Source organism: Haliaeetus albicilla, chromosome 17 (genome assembly GCF_947461875.1).
Source record: "Haliaeetus albicilla chromosome 17, bHalAlb1.1, whole genome shotgun sequence".
NCBI classification, from domain to species: Eukaryota; Metazoa; Chordata; class Aves; order Accipitriformes; family Accipitridae; genus Haliaeetus; species Haliaeetus albicilla.
Window position 1 is genome coordinate 14,622,414 of NC_091499.1, and position 20,060 is coordinate 14,642,473.

At 36.8% G+C, this 20,060-nt stretch overlaps 1 long non-coding RNA gene across 1 annotated transcript; it reads left to right on the top strand.

Annotated features, from left to right (window-relative positions):
- The first annotated feature begins 1,194 nt into the window (after window positions 1-1,194).
- Window positions 1,195-7,149, top strand: LOC138689615 (uncharacterized). The gene is made up of 3 exons (XR_011328535.1): window positions 1,195-1,335; window positions 3,089-3,180; window positions 6,953-7,149. It is a non-coding gene; the product is annotated as an uncharacterized lncRNA (long non-coding RNA).
- The last annotated feature ends 12,911 nt before the right edge of the window (window positions 7,150-20,060 follow it).

Consider the following 20,060-nt stretch of genomic DNA (forward strand, 5'->3'; position numbering starts at 1 on the left):
TTTTAGCTTTTTTTTTTTTTTTTTTTTAATATGAGACCCTGTGAATGAGACTGGGGCTGGGTAATTGAATTTCAAATGCTGACTAACTGAAGCTACAGAATTTGGACTGAATCTGAAAGGACCTTATGTGAAATGAGATACTGAAACATCTCACATGATTTTAAACAAATCCTGGAGATCCCCAGACTTGTGCCAGTACAAACTGTGACTGAAGCTCGATCAGTGTAAAGTTCCTCCAAGATGCAGATGGTAACTTTTCTCTGTCTAAATTTGCCTTGGCTTTCCTTTGGACTCCCTTAGATGAACAGAGCCAATACCTACATCATGAGGTTTTCTATGAAATGCCCTGATAGATACAATTTTCTTGGAAAGAAGGGAAGTCATAACTGTTTTACTCTCTCAACCACTGTAGACTTCTTTCTTGTCTCAGAAACAGAAGACACTTTGATTACCCTAGTAAAGTCCCAGTTATTGATTATACAGTATCTTGCTATTTTTCCATTAGAAACTACCCAAGGATACTCGGTATTTTTCTGTAGAGTGGTGGGAGAGAAAAAGTGTACCTTCATGAAGAGCAGCCTATAAACAGCTGGTCAGGACAGTTCTGGAAGGTGGGAAAAAAGTTCTGATGTTTAAATCTTCTCAGGTTAATGATGATGCTGGATTTTGATCCTACTTATGTGACACCTTCTGTAGGGCTATTATATAGCAAGACTAGCAAAACTTTTATATATATATAGCAATACTAGCAAAGAGTAATGCCTGCAGAACCCTTCTGCCATACTTTATTGTCAGCAGCAAGATCTGTTTTGAGTTTAAGAAAATCACTACAAAAAACCACAGAAAACCACAAAAATTTTACTGAACATTATGATGATCAGTGAGATAACTCTCTTCAGTTGCACATACAAATCACATAGCTAATAAACCACATTTTTTTTAATAAGAGAAGAAGAAAACTCCAACAAGGTAGGTAAACAGGGTAAGAAAAACTAACTCTCGATAACAAATTGTAGTCTCTTTCCTTTGGAGAGGTAACTGCTGGACACTCTGGTTGTTTCCTGCCTACCACATTGCTGTTTAGAATGTTTCAATCTTGCTGAGTAGCCAGGCCTGGTTGAAGCTGATGTGTTCCATTTCCTTGGCTTGTTTCCATTGGTTTCTCTCGCTTACTGACCACCCACATTAGCTTGCCTTCACATTGCTCCTCATCCCGCCGGACACATGGAGAAGACATGATGGAGGCATCTGTCTTGAAACAGGGCATTGAGGCTTCTGGGATGCAGAATGAAAAGGACTTTCAGGCATACGCTGGTGCTTGGCTTTCCCTGATGGGTAGCCCTGCACTGGTTTCAAGCGTCTTCTTACTCTGTGTTACCTCTTTCTACTCTCAGTTGAAAAGCTTTATTCAGCCCAGTATAGCTACGGGGAATCAAATGTTTTTGTTTCCCCCCTGCATCACCACACACCTTGAGTTAGGTGGTGTATAAATCCCTTATTGGATCTAGCCCCCATTTTTTTATGAGATTCATGTTCATAAGGAATATAGCAATATATCTGACTATACTGTCTGCAATCATACTTGAAATGAAAATTTTGAAGTATCACTGTGAAACTTAATTTAAATATTCGTAAACATTCAAAAATGGAACTGATATATAAGATTGCCTAGCATTTGTATCTTTTGAACTTGCACTGAGGATGAGTCTCTGAAGCCAAAAGACCATGATATTATGTAGTTTCCAACTATACCAGATATTGTACGATTTTCTCATATTTGAAAGTCCATTTTCAGAAATTGCTTTCTGGAGAGCTGTATATTTACTTTCTAACTTGGATCTTCTAAATTAATTTTCATTTAACCTTAACTAGTCCTTTTTCTATGCTTATAATCTCAAAATATTCTAATGTATTACTTGAGGTATTTGTAACAAAAATTATCATAAATTAGACAAAGAAACAAAGATAAAAAAGATAAAAGAACATATACAAGGGAGAATTTCTTAATATATACACTGAAGCAGTCCCTGACCTGAGACTTCATGCAGTGGACCTCATAAAAACAGAGTCTGCTTGAAAGAGTTTCAAAATTTAAAAAGGCTTTTGTCCTTAGAGAAAAAAATAAAAGCATATAGCAAACAAACAAGTAGGCAGATTGGTATAGCATGGTTCAAAATCAGCAGTACCTGACTTAGCAATAGCCATTGATTTTAACTGTGCCAAAGGAAGAGTAGGATCTATGAGTTCTCAGGGATGTCAGAAGGGGATCAGAATATAAATTCTGTGCTTTATAAAATGAAAACAGATTGTGAGGTTGGGGGCTACTAGGCTGCAACATTTACCGCTATTTCTTCTCCATTATTCTGATGGCAGTGCTGCAAATGGATCTAAAAAGAAATTCAAAGTCTGAACTTTACATTGACTTGAAAGATCAAGGGGCTGTGAAACCTGAACTCCTGCTGCTGCTCTTACTGCGTAGGGAGAAGTTGCTGGGACCCTCAGGTTTTTCGATACCCTTGGTGTCACAAATATTTGTGTATATCAGTGTGTGGAAAAGAGAAGAAAAAAGGAAGTCTAGGAAGTGAGAAAAGAAGCTCTTTTGCAGTTGGTGCAAAACTGAAGGGACTGTTTGTGGTGAGCAGCCCAAAAAGCTAAGGATTTTGATAGTCTGCCCTATTCTGGCTGTTTCTTCTGTAAGGGCAAGGAAGGAAAGTGTGCTGATTTATCTCTTGCTGGTCTGGTTGTCCTCTGTGGCAGGAACATTACAAGTCACTGTTTCAAATACAGGCTGTCACTTTAGATGATAGAACAAAGGGAAGTGACTGAAAGTAAATAAAACTTGAATTCACACAGGTATAAAAGGACCTTTTTCTATAAGCAGGCAGTTATAAACATCACTCTGAATGGTTTGTGAGGCAAAAATAATGGGCTTGTTTGAGAAGCAATTGAGGTACTTTCTGACAAAAATAGTATATTAGGAGATTAGTCTCCAAGGGGTGGATAACCTTTTCAGATTCTGAGTATTTCTTCTGTTCTCATGTGTGAGCTTACAATCTGTTAGTCTCAAAATATATCTGCAAACCCACAGGCCCACCTTCCTGACAGCTGCTCGAACAACAGAGCGGAGGAGCAGAGAAAAAACTCTGCACCGTCACCCGCCCAGCAATTCTGAAAAGCTTGGTAAGTTACTCATACAATCCTGAAATGCCAGTCAGGGCGGGAGGGGGGATGGAGGCAGTGGGGGAGAGAAGGCTCTTCAAGTGCAACATTTGCAGCACACGCTCAAAAACTAAAGGGGCCAATTAGTATAATAGGTCTGAAATCATTTCAGCACAGTCCTAAAGACAAAAGAAAAATTGTCCTTCAGAAATGGGGCTTTATTGTTCAGACGAGTATAGAGACGAACAATGAATTCTATCAGTTTTGGAGGCAACATTCCTTCTCCTTCATACCGGACCATACATTATTAATGAGCACTATTTTTGAGTGTGAAAGAACTGTTTGAAAAGCATTAACATAGTCTATTGGATGTGATTGACACTGTCATCCCTTTCATTTTGCTGTTGGCAAGAGGCATCCCTGTAGATTTATGTGCATCTGGACATTACTAATATTCTCCTTGTTATGCACTCTGGGCAGCTGTGATATGGAAATTTTTAGCACGGTTTTTAGGGAGGGAGTTTACTGTTGTTATCTGCACAAAAAAGGAACAATTTTTTTTCTCTGAGATTTTATCAGCCAAAAATATTTAATGTCTGGTTCCCTTAATAACTCTAATCTGCTTTCAATATGTGCACTTTTTAAAGGAATTTAATCAAGATTACATGGATTCTCCAGATATTTCCAGTGACTTTTTTTGAGACAGACAGTTTCGTTTCCAAGACTCATGTCCACTCATCCTGCTTCTATTTTAACCTCCAATTCTCCAACCTGACTGCATTTTTAATTGGGTTGGTGTGTCAAAGACTGCGGCTACTGTCTGCCTGGTGTTTAGAACCACCGAACCTCTTCCGATTTGCCTGTGTAATGACTTTTAATCACAACAATTAAGACCAGTGGAATTAAGAACCACTGAAACAATGCATGTAAATGAAATATAAAACAAAATTACCAGAGGTTATGTTTGGTTTTTTTTTTTTCAAGGTAATGCTATTTATATTGGTTTTGTACATAGATTCAGAATTATTTTAGTTTCTTATGCCATATAAGAACGTATGTCATCATTTTATATACATGAATATTGTAATGTATAGCAAAGGAGAGGAAAAACCTACATAACAGGGTGAAGACTGATACTAAACATGAATGATCGTATAGACATTGCATGAAGAAAAGAGTTACCAATATGGAGGTGTAGTTTCTAATCTGGATATTTTTAGTGTTAGCTTTTATGTATCTATGTACAAATATATAAAATGCATAGATACATACAGTCAAGTATTTTATTCAGGGGGCTTAATTATCATTTTGGCTATAATTTTTGAGCCTGTTTTAAAGCCAACCCTTTTGCTACCCAGCCATCTCATGAGACGTCCTAACCAGAATAGATCTTAATGTTAAGGATCTGTTTTTAGTGTTGGGGTACAAGGGAAGGTAATGCAATTGGGCTAGAAGATAATAACTCAAGGCTATATTATTTTAAAACATGTTTTTGTATCTACAGATATTCTATGCAATGATGTAACAGGGAAGCCGTGAGTTTTTAACTCATTGCAGGGTTATCCTCCCCTCCAGTCTGCTCCAAATAGCCCATCTCCATAGTCACAAAACATCTCACCTTATCACTGTTTCCTTTACATACAGACTTATGCGACTACCAGTTTGCATCCAGTACTTAGAGGTGCATGAGCAGCTGCTTTCTGCTCACAGTCAGCAGGTCTGCTCTTTGAGTGACACATCCACCACCTTCCTCGGAGGTCAGGCCCAGCTTCTCCATAGCAGGTCCATTGTTGGCCATCCCAGGCTGTGAGAGTTCAGCACTGAGGTCCCTCCTGTTTGGCAGCACAAGGAACTGCCACCGCTCCACTAGACAGCCGAATTGCACCAATCAATCATGTAAAATAATTCGTATGGCTAGCAGTGGAAAGGTTATACTCATAAAGACACTTGCCAGCTGAAGAGGTGGAGAAAGAAAATGTAAAGTCAACGTATAACTTAAAAAAAATCCAAACATGCTATCCAGCAAAATATTCTTAAACAGTTCCTCATAGTCAATTTTGTTTCTTTGGGCCAAAATCTAAGTGCCATTTATAAGATACAACCTTATAAATAAGTAATTAGTTGCAAGACTTAGAACCTTGCTTTTTTGATGTGCTTTGAATTTTAGTGATTCCAGCTTCACAGCAATGTAGATATCTTTATTTTAAGGACTACTTCCTACTTCATACTAAGATGACTTTGTGCTATCCTGCAGAGCATAAGATAGCTATGCAGAATAGCCAGTATAAGTTCTTTAATCAGAATTTTGAGATTTTTACATAGGTTCTTTATTTTGTTTTCCCCAAGTCTTGTTTGTGGTATTTTCAAATTTTGCTTAATAATAAAGCTGTGGGCAACATGATATTGTTTTGTGGTTACTCTCAGAGGGACAGACATATAAAGAAAGATTCCTTTACCTTTCATTGAGAAATTTCTTGCCAATTCTCCTACTTTCTGGGTAAAGTTTACTTCACCTCCTTAGCAGAAGAGTGGTTTTATGTCAAAGTTGTAGTGGTATCAGGAGAGTCACCTGCATGGCCCACTGTACTGGATCAAGTGCTTCCCAGAAACCACCCAGATCCATCCCTTGCTATTTCTGAAGACATTATAATTTAATACCAGGATTTAATGTATCACTGCCAAAGGCGTTTACTGAGTGACTTAACTATGAGTGTCAAAATATCATCTCAAATGATTGTACAAACAAATTATTAACTTGATATTGCACAAATGTTAGAAAACAAACTAACTTTATAACCTTGTTGCAATCATTACAAGTAGAAAACACATGTGGATGAAACAGTAGTTCATTTTCTTATGTATGGACATGATTTTTTTACAAGTTTTTGGAAGTTTGCTGTGTAAAAGAACAGATTTTTATCCCAATATTTGCCACTGTCCAAAATCTCTCCTGCTTCCAGTCTGAAGTGGAGGTGATTAAAAAACAAGAGCAAAAGATTTTGCGGTGTTTTGTGCTTATGTGAGAAGATCAAACAGAAAAAAACACTTTCATTGGAGATTTCCAGGTTAGACTAAAATTCTTGAGGAATCTGGAGAGTACGAATAACAGAACTTCTTGGTGTTTATATATATTCACTGAAGAAAGCAAAGCAGTCACATTTTTCATTGTTAAGAAACCACTCCTTCCTATCTTGTAGTATAGTATGCTTGCACATATTCTATATCACGTCGGTAACCCATGCAAGTGGATGATCACACGATTCACTTTGTTTGTCTCTCCCACGATGTAGCTTTGCCTTTTCTTCATGGAAAGGGTAAATCACCTTAGTAAGCAAGGTAGTTTGTAATGGGCCGCTAGAGATGCAGTTTATTAACTTTCCTTTTCTGTGTTGGTATCTATACAATGGTTTTGTCTTAGATCTAGATTTTTGTAGCTGAATCTGGTTTAGGAAATAGCTGAGAATTTATAATAAAGAAATTAAATATTTGTGCTCCACTGAATCAAAAGAGGAAGAGGGAAAAAGGTGTGTATTGGGAGCACAGGCTGAAATCCTATCGCTTAGTATTTTCCTTGTGCAATGCCCCTGAGTGATATGTATTCATGTCTAAATAGCAGAAATTCATCTGAGAACATATTTTTGGCTGTTTTGCTTCAACCAGACTGGGGTATCTACACACAGAGGTAAAGACAGGTAATGGAAAGTGTTGTGGACTGTAACAATTCATTGTTCCCTGTTACTGGGATTTGGGGTACACAAGAACTTACTGACAAAACATGTCACTCACCCCTCAGAATGAGGTGTAATACCAAGTGAAGAGATGAATTAGGGAGTGTCCTAGCAACTGTCCAAGCCAAAAACACAAAAAGTGTTTCACTGTCAAAAAAAACCTCTAGTGGAAAGTTCCTGTATAATCTAACACCAGAAGAATTACAGAAATTATTCAAAACAACCAAAGACTTCAATAAAGAATACTATTTTTGCTACCATGCTCCAAGTCTTCTGCTGTTTTTTATTTTTTTCCACAGGAGTGTTACGTAAAGAGGACCCTTAAATCCTGTGGGAATCAGCTATGTGTCAAGCAGTGGATTTTCACCTTTCTGAACTCACTGCTAGCAAAGCTCAAACAGAGCAAGGCGAAGACCCCCAAATCTGGGTAGCTCAGGCAAGGATCAGAAGCTTTTTCCTGCAGGGAGATGCATTTGTCCCTTTGTTGACTCATCTCTTGCCACTGCCACTGCCATGATAACTTCCACCATGTCCATCCATAATAGATTCTCCAGATTCTTTCTTCATTAAAAATTAAAAATGAAAAAAAAAATGCCCCAACAAACCCAAGCCAGAAAGATGCTATTAAAAGTTAGCCAACTAAAATTCACGTTGGCCATAAAGTTCATGAAGAAGCTAATGAATGGTTGTGGAAATATTGGCTTTGAAATTTTAGACTGGATTGGATATAGTTTAACTGCTAAGTCCAAGGAATAAAGGTGAAGAAAGCCGTATTCACATATGAATATTTAAAACCAATTAAAGCCTGCTCTGAGGAACTGGAATTTCTTTGTTTGATACCTTTCTAATTATTAGCCAGATGATGCTGTGACAGCATGTTTTTGACCAGTGGAGATGATTAGACATTAGCTAGAGATGTCCTACAGCATCTGATGAACAGTGTTTCTGTGTCAATCACATTATTTCCCAAGGCTAGTTATGAAGAAATAAAGTTAATAAATGCAGTATTGTTAAGGGTTGTGTATAAAAGCACAATCACATTTTTAAATACACTGATAAGTCAACCTGTAAATCACACATTTTTGAAATTGTTTTCAATTTGAAATTGTTTATTTACAGTGCTTTGATAATTCTTTACTAACTCTTTAATATTTAATTTACTTTATACATTTCCTTACCTTTCTGCAGGGAATCTTTCTTGCTGAGCAGTCTAAAGTAAATTCAGGACTTTCATCATAAGGTTTTAGCTACTTCTCCTGAGAACTTCCTATGAAGCAGTAAATACTGCACACCAGCAAAATATTCCTATGGTTCTCACCTTTTTTTGCTGCTTACTTAGGTTTGCAGAGAGTTATTTTTTTATGTCCGTAATCGATATGCCATGGCTGATGATTTTGATTGAAGTAAAAAGAGAAAATAATATTTCCCACAGGAATCTCCGGGGAGAGTAATGTTTGAATGTATATACAGGATACAGAGTGATTGCAGTTATATGCCTGAGGAAATTCAGGAATGGAGGATATTGTAGTAGGTATTCCAATCACTGCAAAATAGTTTTAAGTTAAAAAAAAAAAAAAAGAAGTTAAAATACCAAGCTTACATAATACAGCGTAGTTTTGAGTTGTTGGGGTCCCTCCCCACTCACTTCCGTACTTCTGTTTTGTAAGTGTATCATGTCTTTTCCCATTGCTCAGCTACACAAAGGAAAAACAGAGTTCAAACCACAATTCTGCTATGTGTAGTTTAAACAGACTTGCAGATTGTGTGACAAAATAAACAAAAATTACTGTGTGAATTCCCAGTTATTTCCTCATATCTTCGCTTGATGAAGTTTTTTATGTGTGATAAAAGGTTTTGTCTATAGCATGGAAAAGCCTGGTTATTAGTAATAGGCCACATGGGTCATTAGGTCTGTCTGGTTCAGAAGGGTGCCCAGAACACCCATTTAACGTGGTCACATCCTCAGACAAAAAATGTCCACAAGAAGTTTAGTAAGTATAAGTCTTGCAGTAAACCAATATGAACTTCCCAGGAAGAAGATAAGGTCAAATTCATCAGCAACATCCTTCTACTATGGAAAGGGATTAGTTAAACTAATCTTTGAGGAAATAGGTATGTCGCATATTCCTTGTTATGAAGCAGGTGACTAATTCTTGCCCTTATCTCAAATCCATTCTTCCTATTTACAAACTGGCAAAAGGTAGCTCCCTACTCCAATTCTGATGACCTAAGCACGAACAAAACAGATCATCTCAATTTGTATTGTATCCCATTTCTAGTTTTGCCAGTCTTCAGTGATTCTGAAGAAGTTCATCTTCTCCCCTAGGTTCCTTCCCAAGATTTCCGTAAGGCAAAGGAGAGAAATAAATCCATCCTGGCTCTGGAATGTGCCCAGCATCAACCTTTGGACTAATTAGTTTTTACACAATACAAGAATGCAGCATAAATATGGTGAAAACATTGCATGGTAGTCTTTTCAAACTGCTGTGACAATACTAGATACACAGGACTCTTACCTAAGAAAGAACTCTGTATCAACATACCCAACTTCATGTCATTTCTACACTTTGGGACATTTATTAGCACAGTCAAAAAAATCACTATGCAAACCCAAGAAAAATCGCATTCCAGTAAAGGAACTAGCAAATTGTTTATCACAGAAAGTACCCAATATATCCCTCACACTCCTTTTTTCCCCTTTCATAATAAATAGCCCACAAACATCCATTATATTTATACTTTAAAAAAAATGCAAATAGTTTAATAAATTCTCCCATTTTATGAGTTGCCCTTGAAATATCTGTTCAAGCTGCATCTTTGACAATTGGCTGACCATTTTTTAATGAGGAAAATATGTAAATGGTTGTTCATATTAGTAAAACAGATCTTGGAGTACTTTCCTTCAACATTTGCCTGCTCTACTTAGAAACAAACAATTTAACAATTCGATTAATACTGCAGGAAGCAAAACAAAACAAAACATGGTTTGGAACAACTGAATTTCTAAGGAAAACAAAAGTGTAAGTATAACAGAAACTAGTTTAGTATGATTTCATGAAACTTCTCTCTTTTTTTGCAATATATCCACAAACGATTGTCTTCAATAACACACACTTGAGGTTGTCCCTTGACCTACTAAAATTAATGGGAGTTTTACTACTCACTTTAATGGGAACATGATGAGGCCTAATTTATTGTCTTCAGGAAGTTAGTCCTTCATGAAGACAAAGTGGAAAAAGTGAGCAAGGATATGAAGAATTGATGCAATTGAACTTTGTCCAGGGTCCTACAAAGAGCTTATTGGCCCTATTATCCTGTTTTTGCCTAACCATTATTTTTTCTTTTCATTTTTTCTTTTTTTTTCATTTTCTTTTTTCTTTCCTATTGTTTTTCTGTTGCTCCATATCTTTTTGCCACTACTATAATTTAATTATGATAGAATTCTCCTTTCCTACTCTCTGGGTTAGCAAAACTTCAAAGTTTCAGTGTTTATGACCCTAAACTTTTAATCAGCTATAGTAATTTTGATAATAAATATACTTCACAAGTACAGATGCTTTCCACCTAAAGATAACCAAAGCTCCTCAAATATTAATTAATATTTGTCAGACCCAAGAAGTCATTGATGCTAAGTTATGGTATTTTCAACTAAATGTCACTATGGTCAGCTAAAATAGAATTCATCGTGAGATTAAGACAGTGGGACTGAATGTCTGGATGTGGGCATCTGCAAGCATGCAAATTATCTTGTCTTTCATTATATTCAGTGGAGATTTAGTCAATGCAATTAATGGAGATTACAGAGGAATTAATCTCATTTGAGGATAAACAACTAGGGTGAGATTTTTTTGCTTAAATATTGCTATCTTGTGCCATATCAAATGCTAGAGAGTATCCAGGCTATGTGCATAAGGCTGACTGATAAGTCACAGTGTTACAGATGATCTGTACCTTTCTGGAGCAGCAGCTAGAGACTAGGCTGGATGCAGCTGCAGGACAAGATAGCTCAGAGTATCTGAAATAACTCTTGTATTTAACTGAATAACTGAATAACTCCTTATTACTTTTATGCCTTAATTCTCCATTGACTATGATATAACTTCAGATACCTAGCATAGGCGACGGACACCTTCAAACACCCCCGTGGAGAAGAATTATTTTTGATACTGTCTTGATTATCCAGTCATTCTCTAAGTTACTGATTAGTAAGCTAAATCACTAATTTGGGACAAAACCTAAAGATGTTGATTTTTTTATTATCAATGCTTCAGTTCAGAAAAAATAAACCAAACAATGCTCCGGCAGCTCTGTAACCACAGTTCTGATTCAGGGACTTGGACCCAAACTTCTCACAGATTTTAGTATCTTAACTTTCACAAATTGTTTGAAGTGTTAGGCAGCCGAATGCCTTTGACTTCATGAGTCTATGATGTCCTTAATGATTACATTAAATGCTTTATAGCACAAATTTTCTAAGCATGTGCCATGAGAGGGGAGGTCTGAATACAGAGGTGCAAAGTCTTCCCGTACACTTACTCTGAATACGGGCTTCCACAGCGTGCAGTGGTCGTATGAAATCAGCATGTTTCTTGAGCAGTTAACTGCAGCAGATTTTAACTCACCTGTCTCAACTTTTGAGGACTGCTATAACTACTAAGATATGAGCTGTACATTAATGACAGATCTTTTTATGAATTTTAGGTAGATAGGTTTATCATTTAGCTGACTGCTATTTTATCTAAACTGTGGTCCAATTGTTCTGTTTTCCTTTTGTGATATTTTATCTTGTGAAGTTTTTCCTTTCAATTATGCTTAAGCGTATTTTATTTTCTCTCCCGTTCTTTTCTCCCAACATATTTGTTGTATTTTGTTTACATTTCTTCCGGTATAATTCCAGAGTAATTTTCTGGCTTCAGTGGAATTTCTCCAGATGTATATTGATGATTAGACTGAAGGAAGATTTTGTCCATAAGTCTCTTCCTCCTTTGTATTTTTCAATATTTTGAACTTTCCACTATCTTACATTAGTCCTTCAGCAAGAGCTTCTTAAGCCCCAGGACAGCCCTCAAAAGCAGTCTAATGTGGTTTAGGCAAAAAGAATGCTTGACCTATTCCATAATGGGAGCATGCTATTTGCAGATAAGGAAGCATGAGTTATAAATTTCCTGCCGGCAGCTCATGATGCATTTGAGAGTTATAGATTCACATTCCCTAGCCAAAAAGTGCCTCCTTTATACAGTGGAGAAGGAAAACAAACAATTAAACAAACATTTTGCTTCCTATTGATGGGACATTTGAATGGGCTGCCACAGAACACTACAAAAGGGTAATCTGACATTCTCTGATGATTCTCCCACTGTAGAAACATGCTATGGGCATTAATTGGTTCAGACAGCTTTAAAATGAGTCATTAATAAGAAAATTTATAGGTGGACAGACTTCTTTTGAAAGTAGGAACGAGTATGGTGGGGGAAGTTCCTTGGGGAGAAGTTGCTAGAAGATATGTGTCATTGTTAAGATGGCAAGGCTTCAGCTTATATATGTAGTAAGATATCAAGCCATAGAAATGGCTTGTAAGGCTCTTTTCAAAACCTGCATTTCTCACTCCTTGCATTTATTTATCCAAATAGATCATTTCAAAAGCAAAGTCCACTTTTCCAAAGAAGGTAGCACACAGAATGTCATTTAGTGCTTCTTTGATTCCTGTAAAAATATTACAGCAGCATGTAGGAAAGCAACACTCATATTTCTTTATGTTATTATAGAAAAGCTATAATTTTAAGCAATATTCTGAGAAGTGCTACTAATTCCAATTCTATCCGTGTATAGCTTGAAAGCCCTTGGGGGTTTACTCAGATGTGGTCACTCAAGAAGAGCAGTATGACATCACCACCTGTGAAAACCAGGCATAAAGTTATCTCAGACTGGGTTTGCAGAAAAAAGTGCAAAGACCTAGGCTATAGCAATGTCAGTTAGGAAAGGGTGCTATTTAACTACAACGGTCTGTTATAGCTCCAAGGACAAAGCTGTGTTTGGAAGTGAGTAACACCATACTGTTTAATCCTTTTCCCTGGAGAAAATGGAGGTGGAGAATGTGAAGTGGAATTCAAACAAATACTGTATGTTGTAACTGAGACCATTGAGATATTTGTCCTTGAGCAGCAACCCAAATTATACGTTGGTTTTCTGTTTTACAAAAAAAGGTAAACTGAAGAGAGCAATGAACATTTTTAATCACCTTTACTGGTCAGGGTAAAAGAGAGGGTTTAGCAAAAGGCACTCAGAAGGGTTTTTGTTTTGTTTTTCATATAGAAGTATATTTCAAGTTGGAAATTGGCTTAAAATATATTGAGAGTACAGATAGGCTCATTTCTTTCATTATTCTATTCCTGGAGTGGAATAGAGATAGATAAGTGATGATTTTCTAAGGCAGGTTGGCCTTTCAGAACACGATGCAGATTCATAAATGGCATCACTTTGAGTTCTGTTCCCATTTGTGTTGAACAATAAATATTAATTCTTCAGGAAAGTGATACAAAAATTTAAGACAAATTGAAAATAGATTGCTTAAGTCTCTTTCCGTTTGAGTCAAAGGACCAGGCCAAGTATTTAATCATTCCATTTTCCCCCTTCTTTTGTTAGAATAATTATTTATATACTTCATTTTTTTTAAAAAAATGAACTGCTTTTTCCCCTTTTAAGAAGGAAAATGGGAAATTTTTTTGGATGAAACTCTGTCATAATTGAATTTATACTTATATCCAAAAGACATTAAACATTAGTTGTCCTACTGGAAAATATTATTAACATATTGATAAAAAAGAGAGGTCTAGTACCTCTGGATGGTGGTATAATAAAGGATCCTATGAACTCTTCCAACTTCAGATATGACTAAGGATTTGAGCTAGTACAACTTATCTGTAGCTTTGTGAACCATCAAAGCCTGAGATAGTATCACAGTTCTTACAAGAAAGTCTTTAACTTTAAAGGTTATACTGTCCCAGAAAGCATAAAAAATATAGAAAATAAAGTAAGAAACTAAGCAGAGAAGAATATATAATTAGTTCCATCAAATAAATAGCCTGTAGCTGAAGAGTAGGAGGAATTTTCTTCTGCCTGGGCAGTTCTAGGTAAGGTAGTACTGAAAGATGTAGTGAGCACAGGTTTATTAGAAGTACATACACATAATTACAAGTTTAGTAGATGAGGAATGGGGTTTTCAGAAAGTTTGCATCATCTTCAGACTCCTTATACAGAACTTAATCCAAAATCCACTAAGTCAGCCAAGGTAGATCCTCAGCTTTTGACACTGTGGAAACTGGAAGTAGATCTGGAAGCCTAAATGCCACCTGGTATTTGGTGCTGAAAAAGCATGGCTCAATTGCATTGCAAGCTCAGTCTGAACTGAAAATTGCTCAGCACTAGATTTTATGTCTGCCAAAACAGGCCACAGGTATCTGTGGCCTCCTATGAGCATTCAGGAGACTAGAATGCCCCCAGCAAGTACCGTAGTGAAGGTCAAACACTCTCTGCAGACAGTACTGTGCTGAATCCTGAATGTCTCTCTGACATTCAGGGATTTAGCTTCAGCCTTGAATGTCACGAAACAAACGACATGCAACACTCAGGCTGGAGCATGCCTCCTGCATCAATTCATCTTAAAGTGCTTCTGGGAATTAGGCAGAGTTTGACATAATTTGTACAGAATCATTTATGACTCCCACAGAACACTTTTATGAAAGAAATGTTATCACAAAGCATTGCCTTAATAAAGAATTACATTGATTTTAATCATCTGCTTTCCTTAGTTAAAAATAAATACATGAAGCCTTCTGCAGTAGTGCGTAAATCATGCTGGTTTCTGAATTGTTAAGCATCGCTCACCACACTCCAAAGCTAAGAGCAAGGATGCAGAATCTAAATAGATGTAGTTACATGGGGAGTGCATGTTATTCATTGTCTAGAATCTGTGGCTATGCCTGTGCTAATAAAGAAAATGCACCACAAGCCATTCTTTGGTCCTGCTGCCAGCTGCCTTGGCACAGCTTATTTCTGTACAGATAAATTCTCTTTTGTCCCAAACCGTAGTAACTGCATCCAGATTGCTTGTGAGGAGGAGTCCCTGGCCCATGCTAAGCATCAAACTGTGTCTGGGCATAGTTCTGAGAGTGCTGGTTGATGAGTCCAAAATTATTTCGGGGGCCATGCTAAGAAATTAACAGTATGAATGACCACATACCAGCATGCAAGTCTGTGCATTGGCCCTGTTTAGTTTGCCAGAATGTATGTATTCCGTGTTGTTTGGTATCTGCCAGTGGTGTTATATGTGTTTGTGTCAGGAATAATGGAAACAGCAAACATGATGGTACTGATATCAGGAAGAAGCAAATGGAATTGGCTTATGGTAAATCAGGAGCTGTGCAGAACTTGTAACACTAGTGGAGGGTGAATTTTCTTCTTCATTAACCTTCAAGTTAAACACCCAGAAGATCTTCCTCATGCATGTGAAATTACTTTTAATATGTTTGCTATTTGATGCTGTCTAGCACCGCATCTTTTAAACTTAGCAGCCTGACATCACATTATCCTGTATGTGGATGAATAAAAAAAACCATTTTGATACTTTAAAGCTGCTGTTAGCAAAAAAAAAAAAAGTACACAAAACAGGTATATATGAAATATGATTCTTTCTGAAGCCACTTTAATACAATCAGCCTCCAACAAGCACTGAGGTCATTGAGCATTATATACGATGTTACACAATGGATGGCACTTCAGGTTATTAGCACACAGTTGACAGCCAAACCTAATTGTGACATACAATATCAGTACTCCAGCCCTTCTACAGAACAGAAAAATGCTCTCACCCTATTGTGTGTGAAGCACATAGACTTATGCACATACTCTGGACAGAGGGCATATTTAAACAGGGGCAAAACCTTCTTTGATACAATTGTCGAAAGGAAATATGTGTGCAAATACATATATGTCCATTATTATTCGATCAATCCTTTGTTGCTTTAGGGTAAGCTGAGTAAATGATTTACATGGTAAGTTTCACTGCATTATATATATATATATATATATATATATATATATATATATATAAAACTTATTGGGGAAAAGGAACAAGTCCAGAAGTTGAAATATTTAATATTCAGAGAGAATGCATAATTGTACAAAGCATACAGAACTCCAATCTTATTAATGTTAATGCCAATAACATTAAATGCCAAAAATAAATATATGCTAGGGTAATACTGTATAGAACTACCACACACTTCTTCCTTTAATTCTTTTTAACTGTACTGCTGTAAAGACAAGAGTAAAGCCTCTTTAGAAGGCTTCAGAAATTCAACAACTTACACAAAGCAAATCTGCAAGATTCTTGCAAATGAAACTCTGGTAAAAATATTACTAATTCCCAACTGACTCTGCAAGCTTACCTCTTTGGTTGGTTGGTTGGGGTTTTTTTAGTATAACAAATACAGAAAAAATATAAACCACTGTAAATAATAACATTTAAATGTATTGCACAATAAATCTGCTGATTTTCTCTGTTCAGACTCAACTAAGTTGTTTCTGTTATATGTAAACTCAGTTACATGCTGCTTGTGTATGTATGCTCTCACACACATTTTAATACAAATTCAACCAGTTCATAGTTTCTGTTTCAGCCTTGATAATGTGAGCATAGTGTGTGATAGTCAGATTCCTCAAGACACAAAGAACCTTTACAAATATTCCAGTTTTCTCTGCAAAATAGTCTGGGTCTCAATAACTAATAACATTTCAGCCTGTAGCTTAATAGTTGACTGCAACTCCTCAGATGCTGATACACTGGAAACCATAGCCTATTCTCAGAATGGTACAGGCTATTGGTACATCCCTCCTTATTGTTTCTGTAATGTTTTACTCTACAGAACATCTGTTTTGCTCTTAGTTCAACCAAGGTGAGAAAATCTACATCTTTGCTTCCATTGCTATTTCATCTTAAACAAAAACAGGATCCCAGTGTGATGCCTGTAGCTGCCTGAAGGTTTTACTGACAGCATTGCATCTGGAAATGACAAACTGCTTATGTGCCAATGCTTTGTCTTATTCCATGAACATATCAGAGTGGACCAAACTACCTTAATGAATAACATATTGGAGAACAGGGTAATATTGTTATTATTTTGTAATATTTCAGTCATAAATGAATTTGATATACAGTATTATCCCATAACATTGTCTTTAATTCTTAGAGACAAAAGCTTTACCATCTTTCCATAAGGTTGACTCAGTGTTAAGTAAGATGTGAATAACTCATCCACCTCCTTATAATGAAAACTTTCAACATGTTTCTTGGAACTGTTACTAAATATGCCTAGTCACTACCATACTCTATTTCTGCATATTTTTGGACTCCTGTCTCACCCTGATGTCTGGAACTAAGCAGACAGATGAAATCCATGATTTGTATCCCTTGCTTCTCTATCTTTCTTCGAGAGATAAAATTAGTCCCACAGCTTAAAAACTGTGAAACTGCTTAATTCCACTTAGACATCTGTTAAACTGCAGTCTAAGTTGCTATTTTCTTTAAAATATCCTTTACAATATTTTATCCTTATGGAAATCGTATAATGGTGACTCTGTTAGTTAGGTAATATGGATTTAGAGCAGCTTTTAGTCCAAAGCACAGTCTAGAGTTGTTCATCCCTGTCATTCATAGGCATAGCAGAGGTGTCACTGGTGTGTCTAAATACACCATCAGATTCCACAGTTTCTCCTATACACTCAAAGCAAAAGTGCCTAAAGACTCTCAGAAACAAATCTATTTCCCTCACACTTTAAAGAAATTGATCCTCGACAGAGCCACTCTACAAATTTTAGTTATGATAGTAAAGTAGCAGTAATGAAAACCCAGAAGTTCACAGGAGCTGTGTTCCCCGTCTTGCATGCTGCAGTTGAAGTTTTGCATCTACCAGGTTACATCCTGCTGCGTAAGTTTCTTCCATTTCTTCTTTTTTACTGTCTGCTCTCCTTGGAAAAAATTGGTTTCCAATCCAGAAACTAACAACATTGTGGTCTCCTAGCTGTCAGTGTGTAACATAATGGTTATCTGAGCATCTCTTCAGATGGGCCATTCTAATAGGTGTTGATGTTGATCCTGCTTCATTCAACAACTTCTTGTTTCCCTGGAAGCAGCTTACATCTGCTTGGGCAAGTTCTGTCATCACTGCCATTTCATTTGCAAATGCCATCTGTCCTGGAACTCCCTCAGGAAACAATCTTTCTTATCTGACTCATGAGAGACATCCACATCATTTGCACTTTTCCAGCAATACTTTCCTGAAGTGCTACACGTCATGTAAAAGAATCACCTCAATGCCGTAAATTAACAGATACCATTAAGTTACCAACTTCACAATTCCCTGTTTGCAACTCTGCACATCACCTGTTCCACGAATATTAAATATCTTTTTAAGCTAGACTTAAAAACACTGAGGTTTCATACAAAACTTCTCCATTGCTCTGCCCCTGGACAGCCTCTTTCTGAACCCTGAGCCAGATTCAAGCAGAGGGTGGTAGCTTTCCCTATCTGTGTTTCTAGCAACATGGGTAAAGCCCTAAGAAATAGGTTATTCAGTGTACTCAAATAGTAAAATAAATAGTTTGCTAATTGCCTTATAGTCGGTGTGTACAAACACAACTGTAGGGTTTGTTATTTCCTCATCCCCGTCTTTGGTCAGAGAAAAGAAGAGATTGGTCAAAAGCTGACAGAATCTTATGTTCATTTAACTTCCAGGAAAAGTTCCTCCATCATCCTGAAGAAAGTGTCGCCAACTGTGGCAACGATGCCTGCACATGATAGCAGGGCTTGGCCTTCTTCAGGCCTTTATCTCAAAGGCAGCATAAACCAGTATCATACAATCAAAGCTGAATCGTAAATATGGTTTTGGCAGTACGGTTCTGATCATTGCAGTTCCTTGGTGCTTTGCAGACATTTCCATAGCTCCCCAGCAGAAACAGGAAAAGGTACATTCGGACTCACTTAAACACTGTGTCAGACAACATTAAGATTGATTTAGTATAGCCCAGGATTCTGTAGCTAATGTTCTCCACTATGCCTGTGTAGCAGAGAGGCAGAAATGAGCTGACAACCAGTGTACTGTTAGACAAAAACAACTAAAATAATGTCTTTATTTCAGCTCTATCAGACTAACCTGTGATAGTACTTGCAAAAAATCCTTCTGCAATGTCTGTTTGAAACTAAGGCTGAGCATCTTCAGGAAGGTACAAGGACCACTTTTTCCTTTTCAGGTAGTGCCAAATACTAGTGTCCACAACAGCACAGGCCTAAATGTCAGTCTTATGGCTGAAGATGAAAACTAGAACAGTTTGCCAATCTTCTGCTGTGTCTAAGTAACATTGACTTCTCCACATTTTTGTTCTTAAACAGTCAGGATTTTCTGTCCAGGGCAGGAGATGACTGAAGGTACTGAGACAAACTTTTTCAAAGGAGAATAATGCAAATTTTTGAAAATGCTACAGCAAATGAAGTTATTTGGTTTAGCAGTAAGGAAAGGTCACAGATTACTTTGTAATGTCCAGATAACAGATTTATTCACTCATATTTTTGTAGTTTCTGTGCTTGTAGTAGCACCCTTTGTAAATAAATTACCAAATCTCAACTCTAAAATTATACACCCAGCATGAGTTAGCAGAATATGTTAAAAATACATTTACATATACTGTACTATAAATATAGTAGACAAAATAATAGGACATTGGCCTGAATCCTACAGTTATGCCAGTGGTCGCATGGGCTGGCTTGCAATGGATTAAGTTACTTAAGTGTGTTTTCTAGATTCAGTCTTCAGCACTGGAGTAGGAATGTATACTTAGTTAGGTTCTATGCCAATTCACTAATCATCATATATATTAAGTTAAAAAAAAAAAAAGTGAGTAGTATTTAGTCCAAAATTTCAACTTTTGAGAGTATATATAGAAAATATTCCCCATTCTCTACATGAGAAGACAAACCAACCCAAACAATTATGGATAAGCAAGAATCTTACTTTTCTATATGTGCATCATAGAGGAAGGTACAGTATACACCAATGACCCATAGACACATATCAAAAGCCAGTGAGACTTTTCAGCAGAAGAGGCAAATTCAAAAGGTAG